This window comes from Capricornis sumatraensis, chromosome 1, assembly GCF_032405125.1.
Source record: "Capricornis sumatraensis isolate serow.1 chromosome 1, serow.2, whole genome shotgun sequence".
Classification (NCBI taxonomy): Eukaryota; Metazoa; Chordata; class Mammalia; order Artiodactyla; family Bovidae; genus Capricornis; species Capricornis sumatraensis.
This window is the reverse complement of record NC_091069.1, coordinates 104,168,816-104,185,545: the sequence shown is the minus strand read 5'-3', so window position 1 is coordinate 104,185,545 and position 16,730 is coordinate 104,168,816.

The following is a 16,730-nucleotide window of genomic DNA, read 5'->3' as shown; positions in this document are numbered from 1 at the left end:
GGTATAGTTTAAGTTCGGTAACTCCCTAATAAGAAGCCTCTGTGAGCCTGCTTCTGTTGTTGGTTGTTTCTCTCGGTTTTTGTTAGTATTGTCTCCTTGCCTACTTGGAAAGAATTAAGTGCCACATATTTTATCTGTAAGTCTATAGAACTAATTTGAGGCAGAATGAGGTTAACTTGCTTCATGAGGATTATGTGTACTCTGGGTAGATGGCTTGCGATCCTGCAAACCAAGTTGTTGTAATTGACTTTCAGGGACTGAGATGATTTGCAGTGCCTTGGAGCACTTTTCTGTTTCCAGGTCATTCATACTTTGGGGATGAAACCATCTGGGGTCCCAACCTAAAGCATGAAGGATTTTTCAGGCAACCTCCCTGCTCTTGGTGGCCCTAGTTTTGACCTCCTTAAATCCAGAGGCTGTCAACAGCTCTGCTCAGCATCTTTGCTGTATCACCAGATCCTTTAGGGAGAAAGTAGCCCCAGATGTCTCTGGGTTTCTTTCTTTTTCCAGATCTTGGCCCTGTGACTTTTTACTGCCTTGTTTGCTCCCTGATACCCCTGAATCAAGGGCTTCCCAGGTGGTGATAGTGGTAACCCATCTGCCAATGCAGGAGACAAGAGACTCGGTTTCGATCCCTGGGTCAGGAAGACCCCCTGGAGGAGGAAATGGCAACCCACCCCAGTATTCTTGCCTGGAGACTCCCATGGACAGAGGAGCCTGGTGGGCTACAGTCCATGGGGTCACAAAGGGTTGAATACACCTGAAGCGACTGAGCAGGCACTCCTGAATCAAACTTTCAAAAAATATTTTTTGAGCAGCTTTTAGTTGTCCTCAGTTGGGAATTTAGTCCAGGTTACCTAGTCCAACATGGTCAGAAGTAATAGTCCTAAGAAACGAGCTGGTTTTTCCCCTGTGAATTGGGAAAGGCTGCCATTCGTTGAATTTAGTATCTAGAAACCTTGGCCTAGGGCACTGGACTCTTCAAAGGAGCTCAGTTCAGGGAGCATCACTTGTAGGCTCTGATAACCCTGGGTGAGGGTGGCGCTCAGCAGCTGACAGAAATAGCCACAGGGAGAAATAAACTATGTATTTTCCCAGTTTTTAAATTGCTGGGATCCTAAAATGCTCATCCTTTGTGTGTGAAACAAAGCCCCTTCGAGGTTTGTGGTCTCATCTGTTCTCAAGACATTCCCCAAAGCGGGCAGAGTGTCATCCTTGTTTCACGGTTGAGCAGGTGAAGCTCTTGAGAAATCCTGTGGCTGAGTCAAGGTCCCATATGCTGAAGTCCTGCCAGGACTTGGAGTCAGATGCCCTGACCCTGGTGGCCCCGGAGGCTTCCTCCCGGGCACGCTGCCAGCCCACGTTCCCTGCGGGTGCATGGGAGGGAGGCCCGTCTCCAAGAGGATGTGATCCATCTGTCCTTGCTGTTCCTGTGACAGGACAGATGACAGTTGGGAGGCCCTGGGAGTTCTGCCAGCCTGGCCACTGCAGAGCAAAGGCCGTGAGCCACAGGTGGCGGGTTCTGCCAGAGAAACACCACATGGGCCAGGTCCCAGGCGCTGGCCAGGCTAGTTCCAGTTGGCTCCAGGTGTGCAAAGAAGTCAGATGGCCAGGGGCCCACTCAGGCTACCTGAGGGGACAAACAGCTTCATTTATTGGGCTCTGAGTATAAAGGAGGAAGTGTGCTAAGCATTTCTCATGGACTTACTGAGAGATTGTTGTTGAGTCACTAAGCTGTGTCCGACTCTTTGGAGCCCCATGGACCGTAGCACACCAGGCTCCTGTGTCCTCCACTATCCCCGGGAGTTTGCTCAAATTCATGTCCATTGAGTCAGTGATGCTCTCTAACTATCTCGTCTCGGATACAGATGAGCTTACTCACAAAACAGAAACACAGACTTAGAGAACTGGGGGCGAAGAATGGGGTAAAGACAGTTTGGGATGGGCACGTACACACTGCTCTATTTAAAATGGGTAACCAACAAGGACCTGCTATACCGCTCAAGGAACTCTGCTCAATTTACGTGGCAGCCTGGATGGGAGGGGAATCTGGGAGAGAATGGATACATGTGTAGGTATGGCTGAATTCTTTTGCTCTCCACCTAAAACTATCACAACATTGTTAATAGGCTAACGCTCTTGGGTTCATGGGATTTCCCAGGCAAGAATACTGGAGTGGGTTGCCATTTCTTTCTTCAGGGGATCTTTCCAACCCAGGGATCCACCCCAAGTCTCCTGCATTGGCAGGCAGGTTCTTCACTGCTGAGCCACCAGGGCAGCCCTTTACCAAGCACTCTAGACACTTACTGTCACCTGTTTATGGCTGAGAAAACTAGGGCACAGACTGGATGTGGGCTGGGTAGGAAGGACACAACTTACTCCCAAGAAACATTGATAATGGTGGCTCTTTATAGTTCAGATGATACCATGCCACTGGCATGGAGCCCCTTCTCTGTGGCCCCTAATCCTTCCTGCACTTCCAGGATGTGCCTCTCCTGGAGCAGTTAACAGTCACCTCTCCTACAAACTCAGCACCGCAGTACCCAGCGAGGGAAAGGTGGGGTGTAGGCAGAGATAACCCCACCCGGCCCCAACCTTTGCCCAGCAGTGACGCGGAATTTCAATAGCCTGAGCCCTCCCCACGCTAGGAGTACCCAGGAGTCAGGCTTTGAGGTTGAGGGGGAGTTTTAGGAGGTGGTGAGCTGAACACAATGAGGAGAACCCTCCCTTCACATCAAGCCCAAGAAAACCTTCAGGGCTCAGTGGATAAGAATCCTCTGCCAGTGCAGGAGGCTGGTTCGATCCCTGGTCTTGGAAGATTTCACAAGCCGAGGAGGGACTGAGCCTGTGCATCACCACTATCAAGCCTTCGAGCCACAGCTACTGAAGCCTGAGTGCCCAGAGCCCATGCTCCGCAGTAAGAGAGGCCACCGCTAGAGAGGCCTGCCACTGCAACCAGAGTGGGCCCTGCTCGCCACGATCAGAGAAGGCCTGTGCAGCAATGAAGACTCAGCACAGCCAGAGATAATCTTCTTTTTTAAAGACCGTCTTCAGGGCTTTCTAGGATCCCCTGCGGTTTGAGGAACCCAGCCAATGCCCCAGCCCCACCTCGAGGTCTAGAGGGCAAGAGACAGGCTGGCAGCTTTGCTCACAGAGCCAAGGAGAGGCCGACGAGCCAGACGAGGGCCCCATGTGAGGGGGTCAGCGCAGAGGCTGCCTGGAGTGTGCACAGGCCCCAGTGGAGGGCAGGTGGATCTGCCTGGGGGTGTGGAGTCTCCTTGGCCCCCCTGAGGTTCACATGACATCACGGGGAAGGTGCGGGGGTGCCCGGCAATGGCCAGGAAGGAGGCGTATAGCTTCTGTCCTTTGACCTTCACCAAATTTGGAAAAGGAAATGGTAGCCCACTCCAGTACTATTGCCTAGAAAATCCTAGAGACAGAGGAGCCTGGTGCAGGCTACTGTCCATGGGGTCGCAAAGAGTCGGACACGACTGAGCGATTTCACTTCACTTCAAACCCAGAGCACCGCCCAGGAAGGATCCACCGGGGAGCCGCGCCCTGCCCCCGGAGCTGGGCTGAGTCCCGGGCTATGCGCCAGGATGGCTGGCCTTGGCTGAGGCCTGGACAGGAGCTGGGACAGTCTGGTGAGATGAAGTGAACCCCTGTATCTCCCTCCCAGGCATCATCTCAGGTCTTCCAGGGCTTCCATCCAGCCCCGGAAAGGCGGGCAGCGGAAGAGGTGTCCAGGCAGTGAGAGACAAATAAAGCCAAGTGAGGCAATGCCGCAGCTGTGCCAACTCGTGGGGCACCTGGGTGCCGTGGCCTTCAGGCAAGCACTGTTTGAGGGCAACAGACTTTTGCTGAACTCCTGTGGGGAGGGGCCTCCACCTGCCTGGGGAGACCCACCACCACCCAGAGAGGCTTTCCTCACAGATAGGGGTTCTTGGTGGAGCAAGGACCTAAACCCGGAAACTACTGTCTGTCTCCCGTGCCCCTCAGCCAGCCGTAAGCAGAACCAGGGCTCAAAGGAATCTGAACAAAGGATACAGAGTGGGGACCCCATGAAGCCAGGTTTGGGGTACCAAGGAGGAAGGGTTTGAAGTCGGATCTGGAAAGAAAGTACTGTTGCTCAGTTATGTCCAGTTCTTTGCAGCCCCATGGACTGTAGCCCGCCAGGCTCCTCTGTCCATGGAATTCTCTAGGCAAAAATACTGCCATTTCCTTCTACAGGGGATCTTCTCCACCCAAGGATCAGCCCTAGTGGGCTGCCGTCTATGGGGTCGCACAGAGTCGGACATGACTGAAGAGAGTTAGCAGCAGCCGCAGCACTGCCAAGGAATCTCCAGAAACTCTCAGACATTCACAAGGAGAGTTAGCCGCCACCTATGAGTCCATACCACTGCTAGGCTTGCTGAGGGCCATGTGGGGAGCTCTGCTCCGGGGTGTCCTTGACCTCCACACTCTCCTAACCTTTCTCTTTCCTGCCTCTCCCACAGGCCTGGGCAGGACCAGCTGAGAGTGCTCTGGAAGACCCCCTGTGGGTGCTGGGGCGAAAAGAGACGGGGGGCACACATGCAGGCCAGCCCCATGTGTGTTCTATGAGGGGCACACTCGTGGTGGCAGCTGTGGTTGGAGGGCCTCCCGGCCCAAGGTGCTCGAGGGCTGGTGGAGGGTGAGGCGTGTGGGCAGCCGCCCGGTTTTGTTGTATTGGGTTGGCTCAAAAAGCTCACTTGGGTTTTTTTCTTAAGATGAGCTCCTTGAAGCTCAGTAACTTGTGAATTTAGAAGAAAGCATATCTGGCAATGGAAGTTCAGCCCTCATCCCAAACCAGGAGCAGGGATGGGGGCCTTCTCTGGTCCTGCCTCATGCTGACTAGGCCATAATAATGGCCAGGTCTGTCTTGGACAGCGCAACTGGTGGATTCCCAAGCTGATGTATGCAGCATGGGAGGTTTGGCAGGGTCTTAGCCATGTATATCGCTTAGGGATGAAAGTAATGGGCTTTGTGTACCAGCTTTGTCACTTTCTAGGTCCCAGTGGCGCCAGTGGTAAAGAACCCACCTGCCAATGCAGGAGACATAAGAGACGTGGGTTTGATCCCTGGGTCGGGAAGATCCCCTGGAGGAAGATATGGCAACCCACTCCAGTATTCTTGCCTGGAGGATCCCATGGACAGAGGAGCCTGGTGGGCTACAGTCCATGGGGTTGCAGAGTCAGACACGACTGAGTGACTTAGGGCAAAGCCTTTACCTTTTTCTGGGTCTCACTTTCATCATCCATAGAGATTATGACACTTGCCTGCCGAGGCCACTGTGAGGACTCAACCTTCTTGGGGTCGGGTGGGGGGGCCCGATTGCTCAGAGCCGCTCGGGGTTGGGGGGACCCGATTGCTCAGAGCCAAGATCACCACGTCTCCAGGCTCTCAAGGAGCTCAGCCTCTGCCCTGACCCGACAGCTGCAGAGGGCTTGCACTCTCCTCTGCCCGGGGCGCCGCCGTGGTCAGCTCCAGGGTCCACTGAGTCCCTGCCCGGTTTGAAGCCCAGGCACTCCAAACTCCTCCTCCCTCAGTGGGTCAACTGCTCCAGACTGTTCTTCCTCCCAGGACCTGAAAGTTGGAGCTGATTAGCTGGCACAGACACACACAAATGGAGAAGGGTGTGCAAGTGCACGCAGAGGAGGGGGTGGCACAGGGCTCTGTTTCCATGGGAACCAGTGGCACAGGCTGGCTCCTTCCTAGGGTGCAGAAAAGAGAAACTTGGCTGAGGTTTTGGGCACCAGGCTCCTGGGTGCTTTCCCTGCGGGCTGAGCAAGTGCCCCGGAGTCTGCCCTCCTGAGGGGCGGGAAGGAGACTCCCTCCCCAGGATGTCCAGGGACCCTCACCCCTTTCCTCCACGTCTGCCCCGGGAAAGTCTGGTGAGGTCCCTCAGCTGCCCTGATGTGGTCCCAACCCCAGACACAGACAGCAGGGAGACCCGCTGGGCTCCCTGGAGAGTATAAGGAGTTCAGGTTTGGGGAGAGCTGCCCCCATGGCAAGTCCCCATGTGGGGTCAAAGGAGACAGGTGAGGCGGGCACAGGTGAAACAGGTTGAAGGCCCCCTGGCCTGTGACCCGCATCATGTGGCCTTGGTAGCCGTCACCATCTCTGGGTGGTGTGTCCCCATCGCTGGGGCCATTGAGGGCCCAGCACCCAGAGCTATGTCCCCACTAGGAGCATGCTCTGGATGCCAGGGGTGCCTAGAAGTCACCTTCAGGGCTGCTGGAGGGAGACCAGAGAGACCCCTCTCCAAAGCCCAGTTTAACTGTAACGGCCCAAGGTCATAGGCAGGGGTTGGGGTCACTCCACCTGTTGTCCATAAGGGGCTGGTAGCATGAGGGAGGGCGCAGCCAGGAGGGAAGGGGCTGGCCTGCTCTGGAAAATGCTTGGGAGGCTCTCCGTGCTGCCCTGCTGTCCTTCCCTCCGTTGGGCAGGAACACGGGTTTCTCTCCACACCCCCTAAACTTCCCTCTCCCAAGGTTAGGGAGCAGAGAGTGTGTTAGAGAAAGAGACAGATGGGATGGAAGTGGGCCTAGACAGAGACCCCGGGTGACAGGGGCAGAGGGGCGACCCAGAGGGAGAGCCGGACCAGGAACGGCTACACAGAGAGAGTGGGGCAGGGAGACCGGGAGAGGGACGGGAAGGATGAGAGCGAGCGAAGGGGAGAGGTGCACGCGGAGGGAGGCTGGGCACGGACTGACACACAGCAGAAGGGGCGGAGCCTAGGGTGGCAGCGCGCTGGCGGGGAGGGTGGGCAGGGGGCGGGCGAGGAGCCGCCAGCAGCACTTGCGTCTGGGTCCCGGCAATCATGAGGCAGCTGCCCGCACGGCCGGCTGCGCGGAGGGGAAGCCGGCAACAGTTTAGTCGGTCGTCCAGGATGCAGCGGGCCAAGGTAGGCTCTGGCGGGGCCGGGCTCTCGCCCAGGGCTGGGGGTGGGGGCTTCGGGGGTTTACCCTGGACCAGGGAGCCTGGCTGTGCCTCTTTGTTTGGCTCCATTCCCTGCTGTTCCCTGTAGGGTCGCTATGGAAAAAGTAAGTGTTGGGGTGTCCTGCCTGGGAGGCTAGACTCCCGGGGCCCCCGTCAGACGGCAAAGGCTTTAGGTGTTTGTGGAACAGAAGCTGGACAGAGGAGTAGCTCGGGGTCAGCCATGTGGTTCAGTTAAGTCCCCGGGGCAAGTGTCAGAGTGCTGACCCCAAGCCTCCGACTCATTAGTGCTGGGAAAAGGCTGAATGCTGGGAGGGGGTGTCTTACCTTTGAAGGCTGGTCAATGAGTGCATCATTTAATTATCCAAGTAGTTAATGAATATCCACTTCCTGAAGGGCTAGAGGACCCTGACAAGGACACATGTGGTTAGTTTCCACTGTGGGGCTGTTGCGAGGCTGGAGAGAGAGAGAAAGCAAGGGAAATGCCTGCAGTAGAGTTCAAGAGATGGTGTCAAGGAGTTGGGAAGGATGAAGAATAATTAACGCAGAGTAACGAGGAAATGGAAAATAAGCTCACCCCTCCCAGAAGACAGTGAACACTCAGAAAATCTGCTGATGCCTTGCCACCTCCCCACATGTGTGGGACAGTCTTGCTTTGGAGGGAAGAAGAAACACCAGGATTAGATTTGGCTGCTTGTAACAGAACAACCCAAATAACAGTGGTTTGAACACATTTGCTTGCGTTTCTCACACAGAAGTCCAGAGGGAGGCGGTAGAGGGCTGGCACGGAGACCCTATGATCCACAGGGACTAAGTGCCATCTGTCTCAGCAGGGACTCAGGCTCCATCTGTCTCACTGGCTTCCATTCTAGAGGTTACCTTAACGTCCAAAATGGCTGCTGGAGTTCCAGCCAACACACACAGGCTGCCGGAAGTAGAAGGAAGGAAGGGCCAAAAAAACCCACAACCCTCTAATGAAATCAGGGCTTTGCGAGTTAGGAAGAGTGGATACTGGGTTGGTCTCTGCCAGTCTCCCCGCCAACTCCATGCCCTTCCCCCTGAGATGGATTCCTACTCTCTGTTACTCATGAGGACAAGCAGTCCAGAGTGGGCTTGTGGCTGCTGGCTCCAGGCCACCCTGCCCCTGACCCCAGGCCACCCCCACCCCCGCACTGTCTGCTCCATCACTCAGTGGCGTCAGGAGGGTCGGCAGAGGGGCTGACATGAGGCCCTTCGAGTGTGCCGGCAGGGCATGTTGAAAAGGTGCTTTTCTCCCCGTCACCTTAAGTCTCCCCCGCCGCCTCCAGGCAGACAGGGCAGGAGTAGAGAAACGCAGAGCCGTGTCACGGGCTCACACGCTGTGTGCTCACTGTACACACGTGCCACAGCCATCACAGGTCACGTGCATCCTTGGACATCAGTCTGAGCCTGCGACGCGCAGCCGCACCCCATGGCTGTACCCATGGTTGGCCAGGTTGCCAAACCTGCAGAGGTGGGGCTCTCAACTGAGTCAGGCTGTGTGCAGGTGTGCATTCAGCCTGCTGTGTCCACCAGCCACCCGACAGTCCCCCTTCTCTTGCCTTTCCCCCACTGGTCCCTGCCTGCCAGGAGGTCACGCCTTGTCCCTGCCAGATGAGTGTCGGGAGTGGTTCCCGTCCTCCATGTGCATCTGGCCCTTCCCTTGGTTATCGTGACCCCACGCTGGCCCCTGCCCTCTCTCACAGCCAGGCCCCAGTGGGTCCACCGTGCCTGCCAATGCCCTTCCTAAAGCTGGCCTGGCTGGAGACTGGAGTGGGCCCCACACCTTCAGCTGTGGGCCAGGCAGGGACAGTGATCACCACTGTCACCAAGGTCAGCAGGGAGATTATGAAAAATCAGCTTCCTCTCAGTGGTAAAGAACCTGCTTGTAATGCAGGAGACACGTGTGTGATCCCTGGGTCAGGAAGATTCCCTGGAGAAGGAAAATGACAACCCGCTCCAGTATTCTTGCCTGGAGAATGCCATGGACAGAGGAGCCCGAGGGGTTACATACTGTTTGTGGGGTCACAAGAATCAGACACGACTTAGCGACTGAATCACCACCAGCACTTGCGGCAATGGGGCTACAGTTCGGAGCGCAGGCTGGGAGGTGGCCTGACTCATCCAACCTCATCGCCTGTCACTGTCGTTTGTGGGTCCTCACAAAGTCCTGGGAGGGTGGGCCCTGCCACTTCCCCTTCTGTAGACACGAGGCTTGGGGTCGAGGGTGACGGGGGTGGGCGTGCAGCTCACCCAGCACAGGGCCAGGACTTGAACTCCCTGAGATCTTAGGAAAAAGGAGCGAGCAGAACCCTTGCTCTTCAGGGAGAGACGTCTTCATGGCCTGGCATGTCCACTGGGACCCTCTACCTGCCCAGGTTCCTGCCTTCTTGCAGGGAGTTTGTGGGAGGTGGTCCCTAATTTTTTCCCTCATTTCCAAGTATAGTAATCACATCCCCGAATTGAATGGCGAATGAAGTGGTTCTGACTGTTCTCTGGGACAAGGGGGACAAGCCAGGGCTGAAGGGCAGAGCCCTGAAGTGGCCGCTCCTCCCTCCAGGGTCTTTCCAACAGGCTCTGCACCTGGATTCTCTCTCTGGACCCCCACGAGACCCCCCAGGTAGTGCTTGGTATTGTACCCACTTTACAGGTGAGGAGACTAAGCCCCACCCTAGACTGCAAGCTACAAAGTGTTACAGTGGGAATTTGAACCCTGCTCTGTCTTACTCCAAAGCTCAATTCCCTATGGCTTGTGAGGGGAATGGACAGGGATGTCATGGGAGACGGCTATAGGGAGAGAGGAGTGTGCCTATAACCAGGCAACTGATTATAGGTGATGCCCCACCCCGGTTGGGGGCTGGCCCCGTGGAGCTGTGGCCTATTGCACCCTCCGAATACTTTTGTGAGTACACTCGGGTCAGACCCCACCCCAACCATGCCTCCTGGATTATTCGTGTGACCTTGAGCCAGCCATATTCCCTTTTCTGGGGGCTCCAAAGGATAGGACCCCAATGTTCTGACACTAGGAGCCCTTTTCTTATCCAAATCTGCTGCAAGCATGGGAGCTGCTTTGCCAGCTGGGGCTGGGGGGCCATCTGCTCTCCCACCCCATCCCCCACCCAGGAGCATCTGCACAGCCCTGAATGTGGCCTCTGTGAGGAAGAGGGGAGACCCTGGTTTCCAAGGCAAAGAAAAAAGAAGGGAGAGAACTTGGCGCACCTCCCTTTGCTGGTCCTGCAGCCCCGGCGGGAGGAGACAGAGCGCAGGGGAGGGTGCAGTGTGGAGCGAGCCACTGTGCGGCCCCTCCCCCAGCTCCAGCTGACTGATGTTTCTCTGGAACAGGCAGGTGCATCTGTCAGCTGTGATCAGCCCACATCCCGGAGCGCCACAGAGCATCCACGTGATGGGGACAAGCCAAGGGGACCCGCAGGCGCCGGAGCGAGGGGTGGGTGTGGGGTTAGCTGCGCTGACCTGAGAAGGATGGCTGAAAGGGCCTGTGCCCGCTCCCCAGCTGGCCCAACTCTGATCTGTTGCCTGAGGTCTCTGCCCAGCGCTCCCCTCCAGCAGGCAGCCCACACCCGTGCCATGCTCAGCCAGGCAGAGCATCTGCTGGTCTTTCCCGGCCTCACCTGGCCCCCTAGCACATGCCTTTCGAGGCAGGCAAGGGACAAATCCGAGACCTGCTGCTGCTGCTCTGCCCTGTGCCCAGTCCACCCTGGCCCTGTGTTAAGATCCTCTCTCGGCACTTTGCTGGTGGTCTAGTGGTTAAGACTCTGAACTTCCACTGCAGGGGGCTCAGGTTTGATCCCTGGTCAGGAGATGCAAGAGACTTCAATCCCTGGGTCTGAAAGATCCCCTGGAGGAGGGCATGATGACCCACTCCAGTATTCTTGCCTGGAGAATCCCATGGACAGAGGAGCCTGGTGGGCTACAGCATCGCAAAGAGTCAGACACGACTGAAGCCACTTAGCGCACATGGGTTCTATCCTTGGTAAGGGAACTAAGAGTCCGCATGCCATGGTGTGCAGCTATCAAAAAAAGATCTTGTCTCAGGATGGGCCCTCTGGGCAGTGACTCCAGAGCACCAAGTACTTGGCCCAGCTCTGCCCAAGTGACACTGTGAGCGTGGGCAGTGTCCATCTCCTCCCTGGGCCGCAGATACGCTCATCGCCTCTGCCGGGCCCTCACCTGAGGTTGGGCCCTGTGCTGAGCCGTGGGGGCTGGGGGGCCGTAGTGCAGATCACCCTGCCTCTACACACGTGTATGCCCCCGGCCTGTCACAGAGCCCACCCCCAGCATTTGGGATTGACGGGCCAGCCAAGCGCGAACGTAGCTGCGGAAGTAACACGGCTGTGCCTCTGGGCTCAGTTCCAGGCCCCTCACGCCTTAGCTGTGTGTCCTCAGACAAGTTAGTTAGCTTCTCTGTTCCACGGTCTCCTCGTTTTCCTCCTTGGTAAATAAGATCCTCCGCCAACCCCGCCCCCCCACACCCGTGCGTAGATAGAGCTCTGTAAACGGTGCCAGTATCAGTGCTGTCATTTTTGGGTTGCTGAGTCGAGCCTGTGAAGCACACCCCAACGGGACAGTGCGATCCGTGAGCGGCTCAAGTCCACCGCCGGGTTGGTGAGAAGCCTCATCGCCTGGGCAGCAAAGGGCAGGTGAGGAGATGGTGGGCTGGCGGAGGTGGCAGCATCAGAGGCGGGGCAGTGGCACCCCAGCAGCCCCCTCCTCGGCACCAGTGTCCTGAGTGGAGCAGCACCCAGGCGTGTGTGTGTGTGAGTGTGTATGTGTGCCTGTGTGCACGTGCGAGTTCTGCAGGGGCTCACGACAGTCTCACCCCCCCTCCCATCCAGGAGGCAGGCTGCCTGGCTGGCATCTATTGATGCCCAGGGGTGGGAGGAAAACCAAGCGCTCCCCCCTCCTCCTGCGAAGCCTTCCCATCCCAAATCCTCAGGGCCTGCATGACTCGACGCCCACTGCCACTTCCTGCCATCTGTCCCGAGTGATGGAAATAGAGCGCGCGAAGACGAGTGGGCGCTCACGAGCCTGCCTGCAGCAGTCCCCATGGGCAGGGTCAGGGCGCCAGGCAGCCCCGGAGCCTGCACGTCCCTGCCGGCCCAGGCCCTGGGTTCGAGACAGCCCCCCTCCCCACCCCCTCGGGGAGAAAGGGAGAGTGTGAATGCGAGACCCCTTCCTCCCACAGATAAGGCCCAGAATTTCCTATCTGGTGGGATAAGCACTCTAAACCTTGGCTGCACTTTCAGACTGACTGTCGAGCTTTATAAAAATAGAGTGGTGCAGGCCCCATGGAATCAATAATGCAGCCCCCGGGGAAGGCAGAGGTGGGGAGACTTCCCAAGTGATTCTGATGTGCAGCCAGCTGAGCAGAGCGAGTTGGGTGGCCCTGCTGACATCACTGGGCCATGGGCTGGGCCCTGCCCCTTGCATGGGGCAGCCAGACCCTCACGCAGCACCAGGAGGGTGAAGAATAGTGCTGATCACTCCTGCTGGGGGCCGGGTGTGTCACCTCGTTTAAACTCCCCCATAGTCCTGTGAATTATCCCCATTTTATAGATAAGCAAACTGAGGCTTGGGTCTTCCCCTGTGGCTCAGTGGAAAGAATCCACAGTGCAGGAGACACAGACAACATGGGTTGGATCCCTGGACTGGGAAGATCTTCTTGAGGAGGGAATGGCAACCCACGCAAGTATCACTGCATAGGAAAATCCCATGGACAGAGGAGCCCGGTGGGCTACAGTCCATAGAGTCACAAAGAGTCAGACACAACTGAAGCGACTGAACCCAGACACACACACAGAATGAGTCTCAGAGCAGTCAGGAACTTCATCCAAGCTCTCCCAGCCAGGAGAAAAGGGCCCAGGTTTCAAGTCCCTGCCTGGTTGAGCGCAGGCCTCTTCCCACCTTACTTGACCGAAATACCATTCTGCTTGAAATCTTCCCTCCCCTGCCCCTCAAAAGTCTTCCCTCCCTCCCCAGCTAGGTGTGTCTTCTGAAGTAGAGGCCAGTGGGCCCTGGCAGCCCTTAGGAAGCTGTTCCTGCAGTTTCTCATGCACAAACGCCTGTAAACATTTGGCAGAAGCTAGCCGTGCCTCTTGCACATGCGTGAACTCAGTCACTTTACCTCGGGGGAAAGGAGCCTGGATATTTTCACCCCAAAGGCTGCCGCCTATGTGCCCACAGGTCACCTCTGCCAAGCCTTCTCTGAGATGCTCTTTGGGGGTTTTCTGGAGCCCAGGTGACAAGAACCCCAAAGACTGAACCAGTTGCTCAAAGGTGTGTCCCTAACGGCCTGACCAGACGGGCCTCCACAGGATGGAGCTGTGCCCACTGGGCATGGGGCAGTGCCCAGTGGGCTGCTGGCCTTTCTGGGGGCCTGTGGTGGGGGTGTGGGGAGCCACAAGGTAGAATGTCCCAGTTGCGATCCCAGTGGTTTGTTTAAAATGCTCTGGCTCTTTCTGTGGCATGATGAAAACTCTCAGATGATGATTGAGAGTGGAGTGTTCTCATGGAGAGTCTGGACTGCATTCGGGGGGAGCTGGAAGCCATGAGGGGTATTCATCCTGTACCATCTCCATGGTGTCAATGTCAAAGTTACTGAGGAGTCCCCTGGACCCTTCTGTTGCTGCCCGCATCTATGGCAGAACCTAAATACCCACCACACTAATATGCCCCCACCTGTCCCGCTGCCTGCACCCGGCTCTGTGCTCCACCGTTTTCGCCTCAACCCGGGCAGACCCCAAGCTTGGCCTCACTGTGCCCCAGTTGCCCTCCACGCTCCACTAGACCACCTTTCTGAAGCAACTCTGGACTTGGGTGGGAGAGAGGAGCTGGGGGTAGGGTGTGCCCTGGTAGCAGCAAGCTGTCCACAGCCCCACAGCTGGAAGGTCTAGAATGGTGCCGGCCAGCAGACATGAGTTTCAGGGTACTTCCCCCGTGGTCCAGTAGTTAAGGATGCGCCTGCCAGTGCGGGGGATTCGGGTTCAACCCCTAGTCGGGGAACTAAGATCCCATAAGCCATGGGGCAGCTGAGCCTGTGCGCCTCAACTAGACAGAAGCCCACATGCTGCAGTGAAGATCTCACATGACACAACGGAGACCCAACATGGCCAAAATAAATGTTTTTTTTTAAAGTGTATTGCAAGGCACAAGTGTCACTTTAAATGGTCAGGCAGACACATTAAAGAAAGTAAATTTTAAAAGAAAAAAATTTTTAATATATTTTATTTAATCCAGTGTAAATATTTCAGTGTGTGCTCAATATAAAAATTGTTAATAAGCTATTATTAATAAGCTAAGAAGAATTAATAAGCTAAGAAGAATTTGAAATCCAGTGTGTATTTGCACTAACGGCATGTCTCCATTTGGACTAGTCTCATTTCAAACATTCAGTAGCCACGTTCAGCGCGTAGCTGATGCAGGGACACCCAGTCCCAGAGGACTCAGTTCTCTGAGCTGAGCTGAGCGAGGGAGCCCCCAGACTGCAAGTTTTCTAGCTGTTTGTATTCCTTCACCGATTTTTGTCTTATCTGCCTTCACAGATTTTGTCTTGCCTGCTGCAACCTGTGCTATAGTTTCTTATTTTTCTTTAAATTAACCCATGTTTTAAATTTCCATAAAATCAGTTAAAAGGGAATCAGTAGATCGTTCTTGTAAAAGGAGAGATGGTAGCAGGTGCAGAGGTAACCATAACAACGCCCCCAAAACAAAACAAGCACACTGAATTCTAGCAGCCCCCCAACCCTCCTCCCTCCCACTCTGTTGCCTGCTGAGGCTCTGAGCTGAAGCTAGAGGGATGCTTCGGGCACCCAGAGTCTAAGTCAGGGTCCCCGGGCACCCAGAGTCTAAGTCAGGGTCCCCAACTTCTGGGATCTAATACCTGATGATCTGAGGTGGAGCTGACATCATAACATTAGAAAGAAAAGTGAAAGTGAAAGTGAAGTCGCTCAGTCGTGTCCGACTCTTTGCGACCCCATGGACTGTAGCCCACCAGGCTGCTCCGTCCATGGGGTTCTCCAGGCAAGAATACTGGAGTGGGGTGCCATTTCCTTCTCCAGGGGATCTTCCCGACCCAGGAATCGAACCCACGTCTCCCGCACTGCAGCCAGACACTTTAACCTCTGAGCCACCAGGGATTAGAAAGAAAATGCACAGTAAATGCAATGCGCTGGAGTCATCCCCAAACCATTCTCCCTCCATTCCACGGAAGAATTGTCTCCCATGAGACCCGTCCCTGGTGCCAGAAGGGCCGAGGACCGCTGGTCTAAGTCATCCCCTCTCCCAGACAGGAGGTTCTCCCAGGCGTTCCCTTCCTGGAGCCAATGTGTGTGCGCGCTAAGTCCCTTCAGTCATGTCCGACTCTTTGTGACCCCATGGACTGTAGCCCGCCAGTCTCCTCTGTCCATGAGATTCTCCAGGCAAGAATTCTAGAGTTACCATGCCCTTCCCCAGGGGATCTTCCCAACCCAGGGACTGAACCCCTGTCTCCTGCATTGGAGGCAGATTCTTTGCCACTGAACCACCTGGGAAACGCGCTGGAGCCAATGACCTCCAGCCAAAGCCCAGCAGTGAACGAGCAGGGCTGGCTCTTTGTTGGCCTTGGGCAACAGAGAACACACCAGATGGGAACATGGCGATCCTGGTGAGAGGGTATGAGAAAGACCTATTCCAGGATTTGTGCTCCAGCCGGGTGGTTTGCAGGAGGGTCTAAGGAACCCTGAAAGAGGGATATGGGCATTAAACACGGCACCTCTCCAAGCACCCAACACAGTGCCTGCTGGAAAGTAGATGCCTCCCCAGCACACTGCCCTTTCTGTACACCCCCTGCCCTCCCAACTCCTCCTAGACCTGGGACTTGGAAGAAGGGAAGCTGATACCTGCCCCTGGACTCCCCTGGAGGGCAGGAGTTGCAAGTGTGGGCTGAGTGGCCGGAATGTCTCAGCATAGCTGCAGCGCTTGCCCTGAAGGTACCTTGTCAGCTTCGGAGGAGGCTGCAGGTCCCGGGCCAGCCTAGGGCCGCTTCTGGGACCTGGCTCAGAATGCTCACTGCTGGGCCTCACGACCCAGATCTTCTGGCTTCACTGGTCTCTGCCACCCAGCTCTGGCCATTCCTTCCCCTGAGGGCCATGGAGGATGAAAGGATGGCTCCATCCTTGTTAAAATGCATCAGACAAGAGCAGGAGGGAAGAAAGTCTCAGCGAATTATGGCGAGAGCTTCAGAGGGCTTTCACTCAGGCATTTAGGATATTTATTGAGGGTTTTGTGTGTGTTTGTATTTTTTAAATATTCTTTTTTTGTATGTATGAAAGTTTTGTGTTTTAATGGTAACTTCCCTGAGACCGTTGCAGACTCACTTGCAGTTGTAAGAAATAAAACAGAGGGGCTTTCCTGGTGGTCCAGTGGCTAAGACTCCGAGCTCCGAATGTAGGGGGCCTGGGACTGATCTCCGCTCAGGGAACCAGAGCCCCCATGCTGCTACAAATAAAAAAGATCCTGTGCCCTGAAACCAAGACCTGCCATAGCCAAATGTATAAATAAATATTTAAAAAAGAAATGAAAGAGATCCCGAGCGCCCTTCACCCAGGTTCGCACGCACTCGTGTGTGTTTAGTCCTGCGCACTTAAACACACACACAGTATCACGTGTGTCCGTTCGTGTTTCCATCACTGCAGTCAACACACATAACAGTTCTATCACCTCAAGGGCTTCTGTTGACCTTGCATAGCCACACCCACCTC